The sequence below is a fragment of the Natator depressus genome, chromosome 3, assembly GCF_965152275.1.
Source record: "Natator depressus isolate rNatDep1 chromosome 3, rNatDep2.hap1, whole genome shotgun sequence".
Taxonomy (NCBI): domain Eukaryota; kingdom Metazoa; phylum Chordata; order Testudines; family Cheloniidae; genus Natator; species Natator depressus.
This window is the reverse complement of record NC_134236.1, coordinates 177,924,226-177,946,205: the sequence shown is the minus strand read 5'-3', so window position 1 is coordinate 177,946,205 and position 21,980 is coordinate 177,924,226. Positions and strand designations below refer to the sequence as shown.

The following is a 21,980-nucleotide window of genomic DNA, read 5'->3' as shown; positions in this document are numbered from 1 at the left end:
TTGGTTGCCCCTGTAATTATTTCATAGAATCATAGAATATCAGGGTTGGAAGGGGCCTCAGGAGGTCATCTAGTCCAACCCCCTGCTCAAAGCAGGACCAATCCCCAACTAAATCATCCCAGCCAGAGCTCTGTCAAGCCTGACCTTAAAAACCTCTAAGGAAGGAGATTCTACCACCTCCCTAGGTAACGCATTCCAGTGTTTCACCACCCTCCTAGTGAAAAAGTTTTTCCTAATATCCAACCTAAACCTCCCCCACTGCAACTTGAGACCATTACTCCTTGTCCTGTCCTCTTCTACCACTGAGAATAGTCTAGAACCATCCTCTTTGGAACCACCTCTCAGGTAGTTGAAAGCAGCTATCAAATCCCCCCTCATTCTTCTCTTCTGCAGACTAAACAATCCCAGTTCCCTCAGCCTCTCCTCATAAGTCATGTGTTCCAGACCCCTAATCATTTTTGTTGCCCTTCGCTGGACTCTCTCCAATTTATCCACATCCTTCTTGTAGTGCAGGGCCCAAAACTGGACACAGAACTCCAGATGAGGCTTCACCAATGTCGAATAGAGGGGAACGATCACGTCCCTCGATCTGCTGGCTATGCCCCTACTTATACAGCCCCAAATGCCATTGGTCTTCTTGGCAACAAGGGCACACTGTTGACTCATATCCAGCTTCTCGTCCACTGTAACCCTTAGGTCCTTTTCTGCAGAACTGCTACCTAGCCATTCGGTCCCTAGTCTGTAGCACTGCATTGGGTTCTTCCGTCCTAAGTGCAGGACCCTGCACTTATCATTGTTGAACCTCATCAGATTTCTTTTGGCCCAATCCTCCAATTTGTCTAAGTCCCTCTGTATCCTATCCCTGCCCTCCAGCATATCTACCACTCCTCCTAGTTTAGTATCATCCGCAAATTTGCTGAGAGTGCAATCCACACCATCCTCCAGATCATTTATGAAGATATTGAACAAAACCGGCCCCAGGACCGACCCTTGAGGCACTCCACTTGATACCGGCTGCCAACTAGACATGGAGCCATTGATCACTACCCGTTGAGCCCGACAATCTAGCCAACTTTCTACCCACCTTATAGTACATTCATCCAGCCCATACTTCTTTAACTTGCTGGCAAGAATACTGTGGGAGACCATGTCAAAAGCTTTGCTAAAGTCAAGAAACAATACATTCACTGCTTTCCCTTCATCCACAGAACCAGTAATCTCATCATAGAAGGTGATTAGATTAGTCAGGCATGACCTTCCCTTGGTAAATCCATGCTGACTGTTCCTGATCACTTTCCTCTCGTGTAAGTGCTTCAGGATTGATTCCTTGAGGACCTGCTCCATGATTTTTCCGGGGACTGAGGTGAGACTGACTGGCCTGTAGTTCCCAAGATCCTCCTTCTTCCCTTTTTTAAAGATTGGCACTACATTAGCCTTTTTCCAGTCATCCGGGACTTCCCCCGTTCGCCATGAGTTTTCAAAGATAATGGCCAATGGCTCTGCAATCACAGCCGCCAATTCCTTTAGCACTGTTGGATGCAATGCGTCCGGCCCCATGGACTTGTGCACGTCCAGCTTTTCTAAATAGTCCCTAACCACTTCTTTCTCCACAGAGGGCTGTCCACCTACTCCCCATGCTGTGATGCCCAGCGCAGCAGTCTGGGAGCTGACCTTGTTTGTGAAGACAGAGGCAAAAAAAGCATTGAGTACATTAGCTTTTTCCACATCCTCTGTCAGTAGGTTGCCTCCTTCATTCAGTAAGGGCCCACACTTTCCTTGGCTTTCTTCTTGTTGCCAACATACCTGAAGAAACCCTTCTTGTTACTCTTAACATCTCTTGCTAGCTGCAGCTCCAGGTGTGATTTGACCCTCCTGATTTCATTCCTACATGCCCGAGCAATATTTTTATACTCTTCCCTGGTCATTTGTCCAATCTTCCACTTCTTGTAAGCTTCTTTTTTATGTTTAAGATCCGCAAGGATTTCACCGTTAAGCCAAGCTGGTCGCCTGCCATATTTACTATTCTTTTGACACATCGGGATGCTTTGTCCCTGTAACCTCAATAGGGATTCCTTGAAATACAGCCAGCTCTCCTGGACTCCTTTCCCCTTCATGTTATTCCCCCAGGGGATCCTACCCATCAGTTCCCTGAGGGAGTCGAAGTCTGCTTTCCTGAAGTCCAGGGTCCGTATTTTGCTGCTTACCTTTCTTCCCTGTGTCAGGATCCTGAACTCAACCAACTCATGGTCACTGCCTCCCAGATTCCCATCCACTTTTGCTTCCCCCACTAATTCTTCCCGGTTTGTGAGCAGCAGGTCAAGAAAAGCTCCCCCCCAGTTGGCTCCTCTAGCACTTGCACCAGGAAATTGTCCCCTACATTTTCCAAAAACTTCCTGGATTGTCTGTGCACCGCTGTAGTGCTCTCCCAGCAGATATCAGGAAGATTAAAGTCGCCCATGAGAACCAGGGCGTGTGATCTAGTAGCTTCTGCGAGTTGCTGGAAGAAAGCCTCATCCACCTCATCCCCCTGGTCCGGTGGTCTATAGCAGACTCCCACCGCTACATCACCCTTGTTGCTCAGGCTTCTAAACTTAATCCAGAGACACTCAGGTTTTTCTGCAGTTTCATACCGGAGCTCTGAGCAGTCATACTGCTCCCTTACATACAGTTCCTGGACCTTATTGATCCTTCCCTAAGGCTGGGAGAGGGTCCTTTAGCAATGGGCAGGTTTGTACCTGCCCACTTCCTAGAACCCAATAGGACCTTAACTCAGGGAGAGAGACTGCAAGCTTCCTCCCGCTGCTACCAGCCTCCTGGCTTTATAGAAGCCCTGCCAATTCTCTCACAGGTGAGCTGCCTCCTAATTAGTGCCCTCCACATGGCCTAATTCAACTCTCTCAGGGCCAGTGTGGAGAGCACACCCCATCATAGGCACCTAAGAAAGGGATTCACAAAAGCCAGCATGCTGAGCACAGAACTGCCTACATTAGATAGTAGGAAATGCCAAGGAGACCTAAGCCCACCCTCTCCCAGAGTTAAACCCCTAACTCCAGGTCCAAGAGAGATGCCTATTACTGTTTGGGATTCATAGCTGTGAATCTTCTCCTGGAGTTAAGTGCTTAAGCCAGGTCAGCCCTATTCTCACAAGGGAATGAAGACAAGCCACCTTTTATATTCAAAAGCCCAGAGGTTGCAGTGCTTACCCAAGAGGTGAGAAACATAGTTCAAGTTCCTGCTCTAAATAAGGTAGATCAGCCATTTGAACCCAGGTTTCCTATCTCATAGTGGAGTGCCTTAACCTCAGGGCTATTGGGTACAAGCATACAATCAGCTCCTCCTCTTGTCTTTTGTCCGGGTTAGGCAAGCTCTGAGCATGTGTGCCAGATAAGGCCCTGCAGGTAAGACAAGTAGGAAAATGCCAAGTTTGTGAATCTCTCTAGAGCTTAGGCATGAGTCAGGCACCAAGCAACTTAGTGGTGTCAGGACTTTAATAGCTGTGCACATGCCCACAAATGGAAATGTAGGCACATTGGGACTTTAGGTGCCTACAAGGTTAGGTGGCAGCTGAATGGTGGTTTTGTGAATTCCAGTGGTGCCTACATGTCGGACTTAGACTTAAGTCCCCCTTGTGAATCTAGTCCTTGATGTTTTAACACATACTTCTAAAGATCAGATGACTTGAGAATCTATTTTAAACATTTTAACTGATAGTTTGATATGTTCTTCACCATATGTGACTTTGTGTTAAATATAGCACATTTACTATGTGTATAATTACATTATAGAATTATTTTTGAAATTGGCCAATAAATTAGCACCCTGGAACCACTGTTGAAAAATACATTATTCAAATACACTATTCTTCTTTAATGTAAATAGGCTAATAGTACTAATTGTATACATGGAGATATTTGTTGTCTGCTTTGCTGTAGGGAGATTCAGATTGGTAAATATTTGATACATTTCTTTAGAAGCCCAATAAAAAGGTTAAACAATAAACAGACTGTCAGTCAAGCAACTTAAAATGTTCACCCAAACTTCATCAGCAGTTAAAAACAGAATGTGAAGCTCAGTGTGTGCAAATAAAGTTAAAAGATGTATTTAAGGCTACATGCCTGCAAATTTCATAGTGGTATACATTTTCAGTATGTCCATGACCACATTTAATTGCTATTAGCTATATCTAATAGCAATTTAGGCAGAGCAATGATTTGATGGAAGGTTTTTTATCCTAAAATAGCACCATCAAAATTGTTATGTAGACAATTCAAATTAAATATATCCATGTCATGACTATCTAAAATAGGTTATACTGATCATTTTACTATAGAAAATGATTCCTCAATGATTTTGTTTGAAGGGAGCCTGTGAAGTTTTTAGTTTGATAACAATAGCCAAATTGTAATAGTACTGTTGAATTTAAATAAACTAATTCAAATTCTTTTTAAAATTGTAGGCCTTTATTGCAATTACATTATGTAAACCTTTTCATTACATTCAGGAAGTGTTTTATCAACTAATCACTATGATATAGACACGATGATATAGAAAGCAACTAATCACTATGATATAGACATGATGACGAATATAACTACATTGACTAGTATTGTAACTGTACTGCATTAAATAACTTAGTGTTTTCAAATTAAGTACATTTAATTATCCAGACATTAAAATACCAGTAAGCATTAGATCTTTTCTCATTACAAGACCATAACTTTTTAAAATGACTGCTACTTCTATAGGCGGGATGAAAATGTCAATACAGTATTGTAACACACTCTTTCTTTCCCTACATTTTATGGTAGCAAACAAACAAACACAAAAAACCCTTAGCAGAAGTGTGAAAATATATATTCTGGTTTCAAATATGTAACATCTAAGTGAATTCTTTCCGCTATTCTATTCTCTTAAAGTTTATTAAAGTGTTTCCTTTTCATTTGTGCATTCTTTTTTGTGCACATCAATGTATAGAGACAAAGGGTTTGAGTCCCCTCTTCATTACATCATGCAGAGTGAGTGTAAAACTCATTGGTAGTGTTTTGCATAGGTGGTAAATGACTGCACAAGGGAGTAAGCAGTCCAGCTCCATCTTTCTCTAGTTTATCCTATCTGACTTCTTTTTTATATCTAGTAGTGTCCAGTTCTCTGTTACACAGCTTTTCAACAGAGACTTAAGTTATTTTTTTTCCTGAATGATAATAAATTGGCAATCCTTTTATTGAGTAGTCCCTTAATTGCTGGGTGGTGCCAGTGATTTCAGTGGGATTACTTGTGGAGTAAGGTGCTATTCAGTGTGAGAAAGCATGGCAGAATCAGGTTCAGAATGAGGGCTCATTTGTGCCTTGTAGGCCCAAGACATAGCAAGGGTCAGGGTAGAGTCACACTGTTCTGGAGGGAGCACTGAGAGGCATTCTGCATCAGGTCAGCACAAAGCCTCCTAGAGATGCCTGGCGCACACATGGAGCCATGCTGTTACACCTTTATGGGATGCGTATTACCTCCTGCATACCCGTCTAGCAATGCATGCTGAGGTGGAGCCATGGCCCCACCTCCTCCCTGCCTATCTCTGCTCTCTTTATGGTGTCATTAGCCTCCAGAGGAATAGGGAGGGGTCCTCCTGAGCACAGCTGTTCCTGGCCTTTACGCAGGCTATGCAGGTATGGAGAGACTCCTTTCACCCTCTTGCCTTCACTGAAAACAAGGGTCAGTCACAGTCTGACCCTGGTAACTAACGGGAGAGCAAGGCCTTAGAGCTCACATATACAACATCCTTTATGTTCCAGTTGACTTATTCTGGGCCAACCGTATGTTCCTTAATGAGGGCCAGATTCTGCCTGGCCTTTATCCAGGTGTGAAATGTGTGCAGGGAACTTCCCCCCCTTCCCACCTCTTTGCCTGGCCTGCATAAAAGCCAGGCAGAATTACAGACCCTGCGCTGAGGGAAATACAGGGACTGCTCCTTACACACTCGCCGAGGGAGACACAATGTCATTGTTCTCCTCCCTCTTATGCATCTGCCAGCAGAGCTCACTGGCCATGTGAGTGAAAGTAAGCTGTGCACCTGGGAGCTCCAGCAGGTTCTGCTTGCCTGAGGCAGAATGCCTCCCAATACTCCCCTTAGAGTTCTGTAGCTCTGCACAGCCCCTTGCTAAGCACTGTGCCTACAAGGCAAAAATCAAACCTTGGGTAAAAGGTACATGATTGGCCCTGTAGATTTCCTTTTACGTCTTTTACTCTTTTTAAAAGCCTAATCTTACTGCACTGTCCTGAATGGCCCACAAGTGACCTACTCTGAATGCCCAGATTGCTGTCAGTAGAATGCTTATTGCTTATGGTTGAATAACCAAATATTAGCAAAAAGAAAAGGAGGACTTGTGGCACCTTAGAGACTAACACATTTATCTGAGCATAAGCTTTTGTGAGCTACAGCTCACTTCATTGGATGCATGCTGTGGAGAATACAGTGGGGAGATTTATATACACAGAGAACATGAAACAATGGGTGTTACCATAAACACGGTAACAAGAGTGATCAGGTAAGGTGAGCTATTATCAGCAGGAGAGCATGGGGGGGTGGTTCTTGTCAACTGCTGGAAATGGCCCACCTTGATTATCACTACAAAAGGTCCGCCCCCGCTGTCCTGCTGGTAATAGCTCACCTTACCTGATCACTCTGGTTACAGTGTTTATGGTAACACCCATTGTTTCATGTTCTCTGTGTATATAAATCTCCCCACTGTATTTTCCACAGCATGCATCCGACGAAGTGAGCTGTAGCTCACGAAAGCTTATGTTCAAATAAATTGGTTAGTCTCTAAGGTGCCACAAGTCCTCCTTTTCTTTTTGCGGATACAGACTAACACGGCTGCTACTCTGAAACCTAATCAAATATTGAATCTATTTTTTCTAATAGTCATTTAAATTTTTGGTAGCTTTATAAGAAAACTCTCCATTCTAATTTCTGATTGTCTGCTGCCTATTTGTAAGTGAGGTTTCTTCAATCATTAGACTATTAGACTTTCAGAGAGATTTTCTTTTCAGCAATTAAAAAAAATCCTTCAAACAAATGATCAGGTGATGTGTTCTTAGCTTACTGGCAAGTGTCAGCAGAATTTATTTCTCAGTTGATTTTGGTCCTTTCCAACTTGTGAACACATATTTCTCCTATGTTTCATTCTGGAGCAAAGCCAGCATGGCGCCGATTAATTTACTTTCGATGCTCTGATCACAGGTCTGCAAGCCAGGAGTTCTGACCCCAGCTCCAATGCTAAATTACGTTGTGGACTTAAATTTTCAGTACTTTAGTTTTGCCATTTGAAAAATGAGCAGAACAAATGATACTTACCTATTTTATAAAACATGTTGAGACATTGGAGCTGCTATTACATTTTAGGCAGCCACTTGACAGTAGCCATGTCAGGGAGAGTATGGATCCCTCTTCTATTGTATCAAGGGGGTGGAGAGGCCCTGCTGTGTGGCCAGGACATCTGAGCTCTCCATCTCCTATGCAGGCATAAGTGATACAGAGGGCTTTGTGCCAGCCCTCTGCACCATGCTTGAATTTGATTCACAAGTTTTGTCCAACCCTGAAGTTTTGCATAGATTCCTCTCACAGCAAGGTGTTGTGCTTGTGCATGCATATATTGCAGCCAATTTTACATGGCATACTACACTGTCATGCACACTCCCATAGCTGAAAATAGGCAGGTGGAAGGAGATCTTACTGTCCTAACATAATTTTTTATCACTATTGGCAGCACCACTGAGTGTAAATAACCTCAGCTTGTAAGGCAAGCTTATATTCCTTACTGCTTAAGCCAAAAGCTCCAGATAGCTACCTTCCTCTCTGAACCTTCTGTGAAGACATGAACAGCCGCAGTTTTACCACCCTGCAGAAGCTTCAGCATAACTGAATTCTCAAAACATTATCCATACACAGTGCCTGGTTCTCATTTATGCTACGTCCCCTTTACACTGATTTGGAAATGTAAAAAGGCATTAAAGTGCATACATCTATACTCTATTTATTATTTATACTATAGCCCTCTTTACCCTGCCAGAGACATATAAAGGGGTGCTAGCATAAATAAGAATCAGGCACACAGGGATCTCAAGTTAAATTGCATTAGAAAATCAATTTTAAAGAAATCCAGAATTAGGGCTCAAAGTGTTGAAAGTGCTGAATCAAAGCAAACAACATTCAAGAGGCAATCTGGTGGCTCAGTGAGCACATTTTCAAACATTGCACTGCACCATACAGAAGCCAATGAGTTGGCCTCCACAGGAGTGAGCTATGAGTATAATAACTTGGCAAGTAATTCTACAGATAACCTAGACTGTCTGAAGGTTAGGGAGGAAAAAGTCATCAGATTTATCCCATCTAACATAATCTAATTGCACTCTACTTGACTGGCATGTCCTTGAGAACATCGGACCATATTCTCAAGGGTCACAATTCATCCCTGTTCATAAGGCCGGTTCACAAGACCTATGCATGCATCACTTAAATACCACTTTGCCCTATTTTGAGGGCTTAAGTGGGACTTGGGGACAGTCCTTACGCTGGCCCTTTGCACAGCAGTGTCCTACACTCTGTGGCCTGGTCTACACTGGGGGGCGGGGGGGAATCGATCTAAGATACGCAACTTCAGCTACGAGAATAGTGTAGCTGAAGTCGATGTATCTTAGATCGACTTAGAATCACTTACTTCACGTCCTCGCAGCGTGGGATCGACGGCCGCTGCTCCCCCGTCGCCTCTGCTTCTGCCTCTCGCCCTGGTGGAGTTCCAGAGTCGACAGCAGAGTGATCGGGGATCGATTTATCATGTCTACAGTAGCCGTGATAAATTGATCCCCGATAGATCGATCACTACCCGCCGGATTGTGGCCTTAATGCCCATGCAGACTTATTGCAGCATAAGCTGCAGTTGGATATAAGAAGTCCCAAAGGGCAGTTGTTCTAAATGGACTTGTATCCTGCCCTCGCCTATCCCCACACAACAATATTATGTATAGATTTCCTGGAGTGGTTATTGTGAAACATTTGTTTGAAGTATTTAATTAGGGTAAGAGGAAATCAATTTTCTGCACGATATCTTTGAATGATAGCACACATCCAGCAATAATTCCATTAAATGTTTTCTAAATTCATGTTAGCTCCAGTGAATTACAACAATAAACAATGTATCTACTTTAGTGTGATGAGACCAGGAATGTTCACATAGTTCTACAGACACCAGACAAGGTGAAAAGCAACAGTCAAACCAAAATGTAGTTTTGATGAAAATCACCGATATCATGTTTTCCCAAAACTCTGCAATTACATACTTGAGGTTTGTACTGACATCTTTTTGCAAAAGGATCAAATTTTCAGGTAAATACTCCCAGGCCTGGAGTAGAGTAAAAACAAAACTAAAGTATGTATGTATACATTTCAAAATGCATGTAATAAGGCAGAAGAAGCAGCAAGCATTATAAAGCTTTTCTCACTGAGCTGAAATGTCAGACTGCTTGCCTTCACTGCTACCTGACTAACTGCAGTTTGAAGCTGGCATGAAAGTGCTGTGTTTAGTTTTGTTTCTTCAGGATGGTCTGTTGTAGCAGGATTTGGTGCATCTGATAATGTGATGATTTTATCAATGTGCTAAGTGGACATATGGAAGCTGTTTTATCAATCTGTTGCTCCCAATAAAGATTAAAGGGCTAGATCCTCAGTTGATGTGACTCAGTATAACTCCATGGACTTAAATGGGGCTACAATGATTTATACCACCTGAGTACCTGGTCCATTTAGTTTTACAATTCCAAGCAATGTTTTCTGCTTCCTGTGTCTCGTTATGTACAGGGGTTTGCTCATCTGGATGGGAATTTTGCCAGCATATGGTCACAGCTTGCATTCATCTGGGGTAAAGAACACTAGAGACTCCACTTGGAGCCCATCAATATAATCTAACAGGTGACTAGAAAGGTCTTTTCTAAATGGTCATTGTGAAATAATTTTGACCCTAAATTTAGTATTTTAGTTTAGAGAAAAAAAGCCAGCATGTTTTAAACAAAACTTAGTGTTAACAGTAATGCTTTCAAAAAATTTTTAAAAAATCAATGAGAGTATTGCTTAGAGTATCTTTGCAACCCAAATTTTGCATGATTGTGCTAATGCATGACAACCAGAAATTGAAACTGACTATCCTGATTCCATTGTCCAAGACAAATGGAGTGCACAAAATAAGCAGCACAAATAATTTCATCTGAGAAATTATGAATAATATTATATATATTAACCATGTCTTTTCATTATGCAAAACTATGCCTCTTCCTATCCACTGTTGGCACTAGGCTAGATCCTGAGCCCCTGCTCTGGCTGATTTGTATTGGTCTGAAAAGCCAATTTATGCAATTAGCTGGGGAGTCCCTTGACACAGGGGCATCCCTGGGTTGTGTAGAACTGACACAAATAGCTCCTACACCACCTCCCACCCAGCCCATTGCATGGGAGCATGTTAGAGGTGTGATGATAAGAGTGTGTGGCTGAATGCTGCTGTGCTCCAGGGATCCCCGCTGGTGCAACATTACTCAGGGACCATAGCCAGCCTGAGGCTGCTCTGGATTATTCTAAGGTCTGGAACAGTGTAGACCCAGACATGAGACCAGACAGCTGCAAGCAGCTCCTTTGAGGTCTCTGCCTCAGGTGTGCCAAGCCCCAGGGCATACTGGAATCTGGACAGCTGAGAATCTGGGCTGCTGTGTATACAGCCTGTCTGGAAATTGAGACTAGGACAAGAAATTGAACTTCGGTCTCCCACATGGTAGTGCACAATGTTACTAAAAGGCCACTGGGCCAGCCAAATACATGGTTTAAAGAGTATTAATGTAGAATGTGCAATATTTAATATGTTAACTTAATAGTTAAGTACATTTACATAGGCTAAAAGGACAAGACATGGTTTAAAAGGGAATTTTTATCTAAGAAATGTTTTAAAAAGGAAATTTAAATACCAGAGCCATCAAATATGAATACCTAACTCAGCTAGAATATTTTATTTTCAAAGTACTATACCAACATTAAATTATTCTTCACAACCCCCTGCAAAGTAGGTGTTATTTTTATTTTACAGATGGAGAAACTGAGACAGAGAGAAGATAGATCAACATTTTCAAAGCACCCTGAACTTTTGGGCACCCAACTTGAGAGTTGGAGTTCTGGAAGCTCAGCACTTCTGAAAACCAGGCCCCAAGCTGTCTCGAATTGGACATCTAAAACTCAGAGTCCACTTTTGAAAATCAGGACCTAAAGGCCTACAGTCATGCAAGGGCTGGTCCTGTGCCACTGAAATCAATGGATGCAGGCTCAGGCTCAAAGTGAATAGTGCCAGTGCTGGGATCAGATTTTAGAGTAGCAGCCATGTTAGTCTGTATTCGCAAAAAGAAAAGGAGTACTAGTGGCACCTTAGAGACTAACAAATTTATTTGAGCATAAGCTTTCATGAGCTACAGGTCACTTCATCGGATGCATTTGTTGGTCTCTAAGGTGCCACTAGTACTCCTTTTCTTAGTGCTGGGATCAGAACTCAAGAGTTCCTGATTGCTATCCCATGCTCCCTTCTAGATCATGATGCCTTTCTAAGGAGGGTGTGCCAGCTTACTAACTGGTCACATGTTTAACAATATATCTAACAACCGTTTTAACAATATCAATGATATTGTTTAAAAATAGCAGTCTCTTTGATCCTGAAGAAAATTCAAAGGATTTTAAGAGTTTATTGGTATGATACTTGATTATTCCCTTTTGACTTTGCTACTGATTTCTCTGATCTAATGCATTTTGGAACATTTGGATTTCAAGGTGAAGCTCTGAGTTCACTGTGTGCATTAAGTGATGTTACCATTTTTACTTGTCACAAATCTACAAAGGTTGGAACTTGTCTGGCATTTGATCACAATGGAAAAATTACTCAGAAAACTCCTTACCCACGACAACAGGGAACAACTGTTAGCATGCAGCAATTGTTTTATACCCTGCCAGTGCGGCACAAGGAATTTCAACGAAATATTAAAAAGGAATATGCAAAAATGGTCCAAATATTACAAGCATACTATATCATTTCAATGGGAGTTTGAATTAACTGCACCAATCAGGTTGGCCAAGGAAAAAAACACTCAGTGATGTGTACTACTGGAAGCTGTAGTCTAAAGGAAAACATTGGAGCAATATTTGGGCAAAAACAGTTGCAAAGCCTCATTCCCTTTGTTCAGCTACCGCCTAGTGAAGCTGTTTGTGAAGAATTTTTTTTAATTTTTTTGGTGGGGTGAGGGAGAGATAGCTCAGTGGTTTGAGCATTGGCCTGCTAAACCCAGGGTTATGAGTTCAATCCTTGAGGGGGCCATTTAGGGATCTGGGGAAAAAATTGGGGATTGGTCCTGCTTTGAGCAAGGGGTTGGACTAGATGACCTCCTGAGGTCCCTTTGAACCCTGATATCCTATGATTCTATACTCTGAATTTATCCTTGATATTACTCCACTGAAATCAATGGAGTTTCACCAGGGATGAGTTTGGAACACTGATTTCCAAATGCTGGTCTCCCCTCATAGTTCAACTAGTTCAAAATATTAGGTGCCAACGTTCTTTTCCTCCTTTTCTGCATTTTCTTTGGTGAGCACCCCCAGAAATGAATGAGCTCTTGTGCTCATTATGCACTTTAATAGCTGTCCGGCTGTTGAACTCACATTAGGTGGCTCCAGCCAATTAATTTTCTATTACTAGGCAACCTTACTGTATATTAGTTACTGCGCGTATATCAGCAATGAAGGGATCATAATTACTATGCTTATCACCTTGTCTAGTTACTGCTGGATCATAAACCCAAACCCCAAGTAGAACTCTGTATACTTTGTTCCTATGGAGTTCAGATCAATCTCCATTCTCTATCTTCTATATTTGCTTTGTTTCATTCTCCTGAAATTTTCTCCCTTGTCTGCTTCTGTTACAGTTTCTCTCATACTCCCCAATTATTTGCCTCTCATAGGCACAATAATTCCTCCAGCTTCTGCTGTCTCCCCAATTTGCCAGGCTGCTCTCTACTGCTGATTTGTTTGCTTGATTAAATTTTTAATATTTGTTTGAGGACACACGTAATCTTTCAAGTTGACAACCACCAAACAAATAGGGAGGGGGAAAATAGTCTTGCATTTTCTTTCTATAACTAATTACCCCTTTGTCTCTCTTCAGCCTCCTTCCTGATACTTACCCTTGTTTCTTTGTCCAACTTGAGAACTTCTCCCTTCTTTTACCTCCCCCACCATCTGTCACAGATCATTTGGATGTCAGCATTTTTTCTCTCTTTTATTGGAGGGACCTCTTTGCAAACATGTTTTCTTGCTTTTCTGGAATCTTCAATTGCTTTTCAACATTCAGTAAAGAGGCAGAGAACTGTACAAAAGATCTATCACCAACTAATATCATGTAGCAGTTTGTTGTTATGACATTCTAGAGTGACATAGGGTGGCATTAGCAAAGGCAGTCAGCATTGGCCTCACTCTGCTGCTATTGTACTTACTGGGAGTTTTACCATTGACCTCGATGGTAACAGATGTATCCCATGCCTGTGCCTATGCAGAAGCCTGAATCTCTAGTGTTTCATACAACACTTTGAAAATTCCCATTCTCACAACAGTTATCAGTAACAAGTGCAGCTGAACCAGTGCTGAACACACATCTAGACATGGACAAACTAAGTCCAGCATTATTACTGTTTCTGTACCACTGTAGATTCATTGTCAGCAAAAGGTAATATTCAAGGCTTAGGCCTGGTCTATACTTGGGATTCAACCATTGGAAGCCAACAACTGGTGAGGCTGCATCGTTGCAAACCCAAGCCATAGACACGGAGACATGTGATTTGTATAAATTGAGGTTAACCCTGCTTGAAACTGTAGTTTTCCTTGCCTACATTTGGGCTTTGCACCAGAACTGCAATGCTGGTTGCTGGCCACTAATGGCTGATTCAGAGTGTAGTGAGGCCTTATTGGAAATCCTCCAACCAGAGTGGGAGGGAACACCTCTTGTGACCAGGTAGGCAGAGCCAGACCAGACTTGCCCCTCCTGCCAGAACTGGGAAGGTGGAACAGGAAGTATAAAAGACGTAGCTTCCACCTCCATGGGGGCTGAGACAGTGAGGGACACAGATGCATCCTGCTTGCTGCTGAACCAAGGGGCGCCTTCCTCCTGGAGGAGCCTATGTCTGCAGGGGAGCTGCCAGGACTGCCGTTGCCTACCTACCCTGAGGAGGCTGAGGACACCCACAGAGCCGAGGTACCGAATGCAGGGATAGTAGGAAGTAGCCCAGAAACAGCCAACTCCAGTCTGACTGTGTGGCAGAGTCTGCCACTGTTATGGTCCTGGGCTGGGATCCAGTGGAGTAGGGTGGGCCCAGATTCTGCTGTCCCCTGCTGCTGCCAACCCCACCCACAGGGTACCAGCTTCCCCACCATAGGCCAAAGGCCTGCATTTGTCTGTCATCTGCCAGATCTAGGATGACAGATTGTGTGGTGCTCTTCCCTGTCTGAAGGCCTGAGCTTATAGAGTACTTAGCAGCTCTGCCCTGCCTGCGGGCTAGAGCACTACAGACTGCCTGTTAGCTCTGCCCTGCCTGAGGGCCAGAGCCTATAGACTAGTGGTGGCCAAACCATAGCTTATGAGCCACATTTGGCTCTTTTACAGTTAAAGTGAGGGTCCCAGAGGCCACCCCCACACATCTCCATTCTTTGCCTACCAGACTTGGGGGTAGGGGAGAGCTCGGGGGGTCTGTCCTGTGGTGGGGCTAGGGACTTCTGCCAGATACAGCTGGTGCCTGCTGAGCATGGGGGTGCAGAATTTAAAGGTTTTGCCCCCCCAACCCAAAAACTTGAGTCACACACTCCCAGGCATACCCCCTCCCTCTTTCCCTCAACAGCCCCTCCCTTCAGCTCCCAGGTATTAGCTCTGCATGGAGAGGCAGAGGCAAACAGCTGGAAGCTGCAGGGAGGGGCTTCTGCTTTAGTTCCTTGGGGAGAAGCAGTGGCTCTTCTTACAGCAATCTACCCAAGTTTGCCACAGCCTCTACCCAAGGTGAAGATCCCAGCTTGCTGTGCAGGGAGGGGAGCCTGGTGGCAATACATGATCGAGTGGTTTCCTTGAGGACCTGCTCCATGATTTTTCCAGGGTCTGAGGTGAGACAGACTGGTCTGTAGTTCCCTGGATTCTCCTTCTTCCCTTTTTTAAAGATGGGACTCTATTTGCCTTTTTCCAATTATCTTGGACCTCCCCCGATCTCCACGAGTTTTCAAAGATAATGGCTCTGCCATCACATCAGCCAACTCCCTCAGCACCCTCAGATGCATTGTATCCAGCCCCATAGACTTGTGCAGGCCCAGCTTTTCTAAATAGTCCTTAACCTGTTCTTTCACCATGGAGGGCTGCTCACCTCCTCCCCGTACTGTGCTGCCCAGTGCAGCAGTCTGGGAGCTGCCCTTGTCTATGATGACTGAGGCAAAAATAGCATTGAGTACTTCAGCTTTTTCCACATCATCTGTCACTAGGTTCCCTCCCCCATTCAATAAGGGTCCCACACTTTCCCTGACAACCTTCTTGTTGCTAACATACCTATAGAAACCCTTCTTGTTACTCTTCACATCCCTTGCTGGCTGCAACTCCAGTTGTGCTTTGGCCTTCCTGCATTCTCAAGCAGTATTTTTATACTCCTCCCTAGGCATCTGTTGAAGTTTCCACTTCTTGTAAGCTTCCTTTTTGTGTTTAAGCTCACTGAAGATTTCTCTGTTAAGCCAGACTGGTCGCCTGCCATATTTGCTATTCTTTCTGCACATCGGGATGTATTGTTCCTGTGCCCTCTGTAAGGCTTCTTTAAAATACAGCCAGCTCTCCTGGACTCCTTTCCCCCTCATATTAGCCTCCCAGGGTATCCTGCCCATCAGTTTTCTGAGGGAGTCAAAGTCTGCTTTTCTGAAGTCCAGGGTCTGTATTCTGCAGCTCTCCTTTCTTCCTTTTGTCAGGATCCTGAACTCTACCATCTCATGGTCACTGCTACTCAGGTTGCTACCAACTTCTACCCTGTTTGTGAGCAGCAGGTCAAGAGAAACATGGTCCCTAGTTGGTTCCTTCCACACTTGCACCAGGAAGTTGTCCCTAACACTCTCCAAAACTTCCTGGATTGTCTGTGCACTACTGTATTGCTCTCCCAGCCGATGTTAGGGTGATTGAAGTCCCCCATGAGAACCAGGGCCTGTGATCTGGAGACTTCAGTTAGTTGTCCGAAGAAAGCCTCGTCTACCTCATCCTCCTGGTCTGGTGGGCTATAGCAGATGCCCACTGCAACATCACCCTTGTTGCACTCGCCTCTACATTTAACTCAAAGACTCTCAATGGAGTTTTCTCCAGTTTCATACTGGAGCTCTGAGTAATCATACCACTCTCTTACATCCAGTGCAACTCCTCCACCTTTTCTCCCTGCCTGTCCTTCCTGAACAGTTTATATCCATCCATGACAGTGCTCCAGTCATGTGAGTTACCCCACCAAGTCTCTGTTATTCATAGAATCATAGAATCATAGAATCATAGAATATCAGGGTTGGAAGGGACCCCAGAAGGTCATCTAGTCCAACCCCCTGCTCGAAGCAGGACCAATTCCCAGTTAAATCATCCCAGCCAGGGCTTTGTCAAGCCTGACCTTAAAAACCTCTAAGGAAGGAGATTCTACCACCTCCCTAGGTAACGCATTCCAGTGTTTCACCACCCTCTTAGTGAAAAAGTTTTTCCTAATATCCAATCTAAACCTCCCCCATTGCAACTTGAGACCATTACTCCTCGTTCTGTCATCTGCTACCATTGAGAACAGTCTAGAGCCATCCTCTTTGGAACCCCCTTTCAGGTAGTTGAAAGCAGCTATCAAATCCCCCCTCATTCTTCTCTTCTGCAGACTAAACAATCCCAGCTCCCTCAGCCTCTCTTCATAAGTCATGTGCTCTAGACCCCTAATCATTTTTGTTGCCCTTCGCTGGACTCTCTCCAATTTATCCACATCCTTCTTGTAGTGTGGGGCCCAAAACTGGACACAGTACTCCAGATGAGGCCTCACCAGTGTCGAATAGAGGGGAACGATCACATCCCTCGATCTGCTCGCTATGCCCCTACTTATACATCCCAAAATGCCATTGGCCTTCTTGGCAACAAGGGCACACTGTTGACTCATATCCAGTTTCTCGTCCACTGTCACCCCTAGGTCCTTTTCCGCAGAACTGCTGCCTAGCCATTCGGTCCCTAGTCTGTAGCGGTGCATTGGATTCTTCCGTCCTAAGTGCAGGACCCTGCACTTATCCTTATTGAACCTCATCAGATTTCTTTTGGCCCAATCCTCCAATTTGTCTAGGTCCTTCTGTATCCTATCCCTCCCCTCCAGCGTATCTACCACTCCTCCCAGTTTAGTATCATCTGCAAATTTGCTGAGAGTGCAATCCACACCATCCTCCAGATCATTTATGAAGATATTGAACAAAACCGGCCCCAGGACCGACCCCTGGGGCACTCCACTTGACACCGGCTGCCAACTAGACATGGAGCCATTGATCACTACCCGTTGAGCCCGACAATCTAGCCAGCTTTCTACCCACCTTATAGTGCATTCATCTAGCCCATACTTCCTTAACTTGCTGACAAGAATACTGTGGGAGACCGTGTCAAAAGCTTTGCTAAAGTCAAGAAACAATACATCCACTGCTTTCCCTTCATCCACAGAACCAGTAATCTCATCATAAAAGGCGATTAGATTAGTCAGGCATGACCTTCCCTTGGTGAATCCATGCTGACTGTTCCTGATCACTTTCCTCTCATGTAAGTGCTTCAGGATTGATTCTTTGAGGACCTGCTCCATGATTTTTCCAGGGACTGAGGTGAGGCTGACTGGCCTGTAGTTCCCAGGATCCTCCTTCTTCCCTTTTTTAAAGATTGGCACTACATTAGCCTTTTTCCAGTCATCCGGGACTTCCCCCGTTCGCCACGAGTTTTCAAAGATAATGGCCAAGGGCTCTGCAATCACAGCCGCCAATTCCTTCAGCACTCTCGGATGTAACTCGTCCGGCCCCATGGACTTGTGCACGTCCAGCTTTTCTAAATAGTCCCTAACCACCTCTATCTCCACAGAGGGCTGGCCATCTCTTCCCCATTCTGTGATGCCCAGCGCAGCAGTCTGGGAGCTGACCTTGTTAGTGAAAACAGAGGCAAAAAAAGCATTGAGTACATTAGCTTTTTCCACATCCTCTGTCACTAGGTTGCCTCCCTCATTCAGTAAGGGGCCCACACTTTCCTTGGCTTTCTTCTTGTTGCCAACATACCTGAAGAAACCCTTCTTGTTACTCTTGACATCTCTTGCATCTCATTCAAATCACATCATAGTTCCTTGACGGTGCCAGGACTTCCAATTCTTCCTGATTGTTTCCCAGGCTTCTTGTGTTCATGTACAGGCACCTAAGATAACTGATTGCCCTACTTTCTCAGTATGAATCAGGAGGCCTCCCCCATTGCACCCTCCTCCTTGGGTTTCCTCCTGGTATCTTCAGCCCCATGGGGTGTGCATGCCAGGGCTTGGGGCTTCAGCAGGGGCGGGGCAGGTGCCTCCCATGGGGCTGAAGCCCCTAGACCCCCTTCCCCACAGGGCTGAAACCCTGAGCCCGGGCAGGCACCTCCTATGTGGCTGAAGCCTTGAGGCCCCGCTCCCTGCAGGGCTGAAGCCCTAAACCCCAGCAGGAGCCTCCCATGGGCCTGAAGTCCTGGGACCCTCCACCCTGCAGAGCTGAAGCCCTGAATCCCAGGAGCGGTCCTCTGGCTCTCAAACTTCTGAAGATTGTCACATGTGGCTTGGAGGGTCAGAAGTTTGGCCACTTACTGTTTGGGGTTCCACCTCATTAAGACAGTCGGGATGCTAACACCTGGTTTGCTAATTCCCCTGATACTAGGCAGTGATCCTGGCAACATAGAGAGGTGGTGTGGCCTCCCTCCGATCCAGAGAGGGAGGGATCACTGCAACACCATTACACAGGGCTCATCCAAAGTATAGACAAGGCCTTATCCACAGCTCCAGACTCCAGTAGATCTTAGATATAAAAGTTGTGTTCAATGTTCATAGTCAGAAAAGGTTTTAAACAATAGGAAGTGTTGTAAACTAAAGGACGAGTGCATAACAACTCCCCTGCACACTTATGAAAAATACAAACAAACGTATTAATCCTTTAATTTTATATTTTGGCTTGATATAACTAATCCCATAATGAAAAGCTATTACTCACTGGTTTTCATATTGTTTCAATTAATCAGAATGTAGAATCATCCAGAGAATTGATTTTACTGAACCCATTACAAATAGTCGGAAGAGGAATGCATCACCAAATTGTTTTTAAGTTCAGGGGTGAAATGTCCGAAAGTGTTCATCATTGATCTACTTCTGCTCCCACTGAAGTCAATAGATAAGCTAATTTTAGGCGCTTTAGAAAATTCCACCTGTCATAAATATAAAGGGAAGGGTAAACCCCTTTAAAATCCCTCCTGGCCAGAGGAAAAATCCTCTCACCTGTAAAGGGTTAAGAAGCTAAAGGTAACCTCGCTGGCACCTGACCAAAATGACCAATGAGGAGACAGGATACTTTCAAAAGCTGGGAGGAGGGAGAAAAACAAAGGGTCTGTGTCTGTCTGTATGCTGCTTTTGCCGGGGATAGAACAGGAATGGAGTCTTAGAACTTTTAGTAAGTAATCTAGCTAGGTATGTGTTAGATTATGATTTCTTTAAATGGCTGAGAAAAGAGTTGTGCTGAATAGAATGACTATTCCTGTCTGTGTGTCTTTTTTGTAACTTAAGGTTTTGCCTAGAGGGATTCTCTGTTTTGAATCTAATTACCCTGTAAGGTATCTACCATCCTGATTTTACAGAGGTGATCCCTTTACTTCTATTTACTTCTAATTTCTATTAAAAGTCTTCTTGTAAGAAAACTGAATGCTTTTTCATTGTTCTCAGATCCAAGGGTTTGGGTCTGTAGTCACCTATGCAAATTGGTGAGGATTTTTACCAAACCTTCCCCAGGAAGTGGGGTGCAAGGGTTGGGAGGATTTTTGGGGGGAAAGACGTGTCCAAACTACGTTTCCCAGTAAACCCAGTTAAAGTTTGGTGGCAGTGGAGATCCAGGGACAAAGGATAAAATTAATTTGTACCTTGGGGAAGTTTTAACCTAAGCTGGTAAAAGTAAGCTTAGGGGGTTTTCATGCAGGTCCCCACATCTGTACCCTAGAGTTCGAAGTGGGGAAGGAACCTTGACACCACCCTACATATTTTACTGGTATATTAGGCGCATAACACAACTAACTGCAATTAATTATGGATCTGATTTTGCAAACACTAATGCACATAGCACTTATTGCCATTTGTTGTCTCATTGACTTCAGTGGGACAGCATTACATCCAGTCGCAAGGCTTGCAGGTTAAGCCTGATATTTGTAATATCAGGAAAAATAGAACAAAATGAAATCCATCTGCACTAAAATATACATGAAGGGCAGGAATAGCACCATCAGCACTGTCCAACAAATAAAAGATGTGGAGTAGACTAACAGACAAGAAAATGCAGTATGTCAACCTGGGTATCTATAAAGGTCATGTACTGCCATTACTCATGTTTAAAGGGCCACAGTCAGTTCTCCTTACTCATAGATCAAATGAACAGTAGTAATCTAGCTTTGAAGTGATTCTTCTAGTGAACATCAAACCTTCCTAAACTTGCGGCGAGTTGCATTATTCATCACAGCACCTTTTTTACATATACAAAATCCTGAGGGAATTTGTCTGAGTAAAAACGGAGCTAAGAACTTCCGGGTTCATCCAAGTACAATATGACAACTGAATGGAATCCTTCCAATTATTAAGTTGAAACAGCCATGAAATATTCGATCATCTCTCTACTTGGGCTGAGAGCATTATAAGAGCAAAGTGCTCAGCACTTAAGGGGGAAGAAGAAAGGAAGAGCGCCTTCGGCTAAGTCAACAGCAACCACTCTGGCTGTTTAAGGAGCAGTGAAGGAGTTTTAAAATGGAGAAAAATGAGTTCATCAGGCTTTGTTTGTGAACCAGAGGGTAACCCCAAGGAAAAATTATCTAGGAACTTATTTCTTTCTGATTTCAGCAATATCTTCTGGAAATAGAGAGCTCCATAAAACAGGATCATCTGTGCTGAAGCAGGGAAATAAAAATCCTGCCGGGGAGATATTTCCAACTCCATTTCCAAACTGAACTAGTCATTTTAATTAGGGTGACCGTATATTCCGTTTTGGCTCAGTCCCTTTTTTTAAGCCTGGTCCTGGCCATCCTGACTTCTGTGGAAGGAGTGGCCATTTGTCCTGTTTGCTCTTGGCACCTCAGTTTGTCAAAAGTGGGGTGTAGAGGAACGTGGGCTCTGTGTGTGGGGGGGGGGGCAAGCAACAATGCCAGCCTCACTCTGAGTGGAGGCAGGGCTCGAATGAGCAGCAACACCAGCCCCAGCCCACACAGGGGCAAGCAGGGTTTGGGCAAGCAGCGATGCCAGCCTCAGCCCCAGCCCTGCATGGGGGGCAGGCAGGGCTCAGGTGAGCAGCTCAGGCCAGCCCTGAATGGGGGACGGGGTGGGGACTCTGTCCAGCCTGGCACAGGAGGTGGGGAGGGGCACTTGGGCTAGCCCCACATGGTGTCCCATTTTCCCTCTGGGAAATATGGTCATTCTAATTTATAACACTGTCATTCCTGCAACTCCTAATCTGTCCTGTTCACCCAGCTGGAATTCCTCCCTTTGGATATCTGACACCTTCCCTTTCATTGCTTACACTATGTAACAAGACAATTGCTGACAATACAAATTCTTTATCTTTAAAAAGAAACAAACACAAAAGATTAAAGGCCAGCTTGTGGCCTGCCTAG

General features: G+C 44.3%; 1 protein-coding gene and 1 pseudogene across 1 annotated transcript in view; both read left to right on the top strand.

The window, feature by feature from the left end:
* The window catches only part of KCNK12 (potassium two pore domain channel subfamily K member 12), a 72,798-nt gene that overhangs the window by 4,107 nt on the left and 46,711 nt on the right, over window positions 1-21,980 (top strand). The window lies entirely within an intron of this gene.
* On the top strand, window positions 11,788-12,312 carry LOC141983913 (mismatch repair endonuclease PMS2-like; annotated as a pseudogene).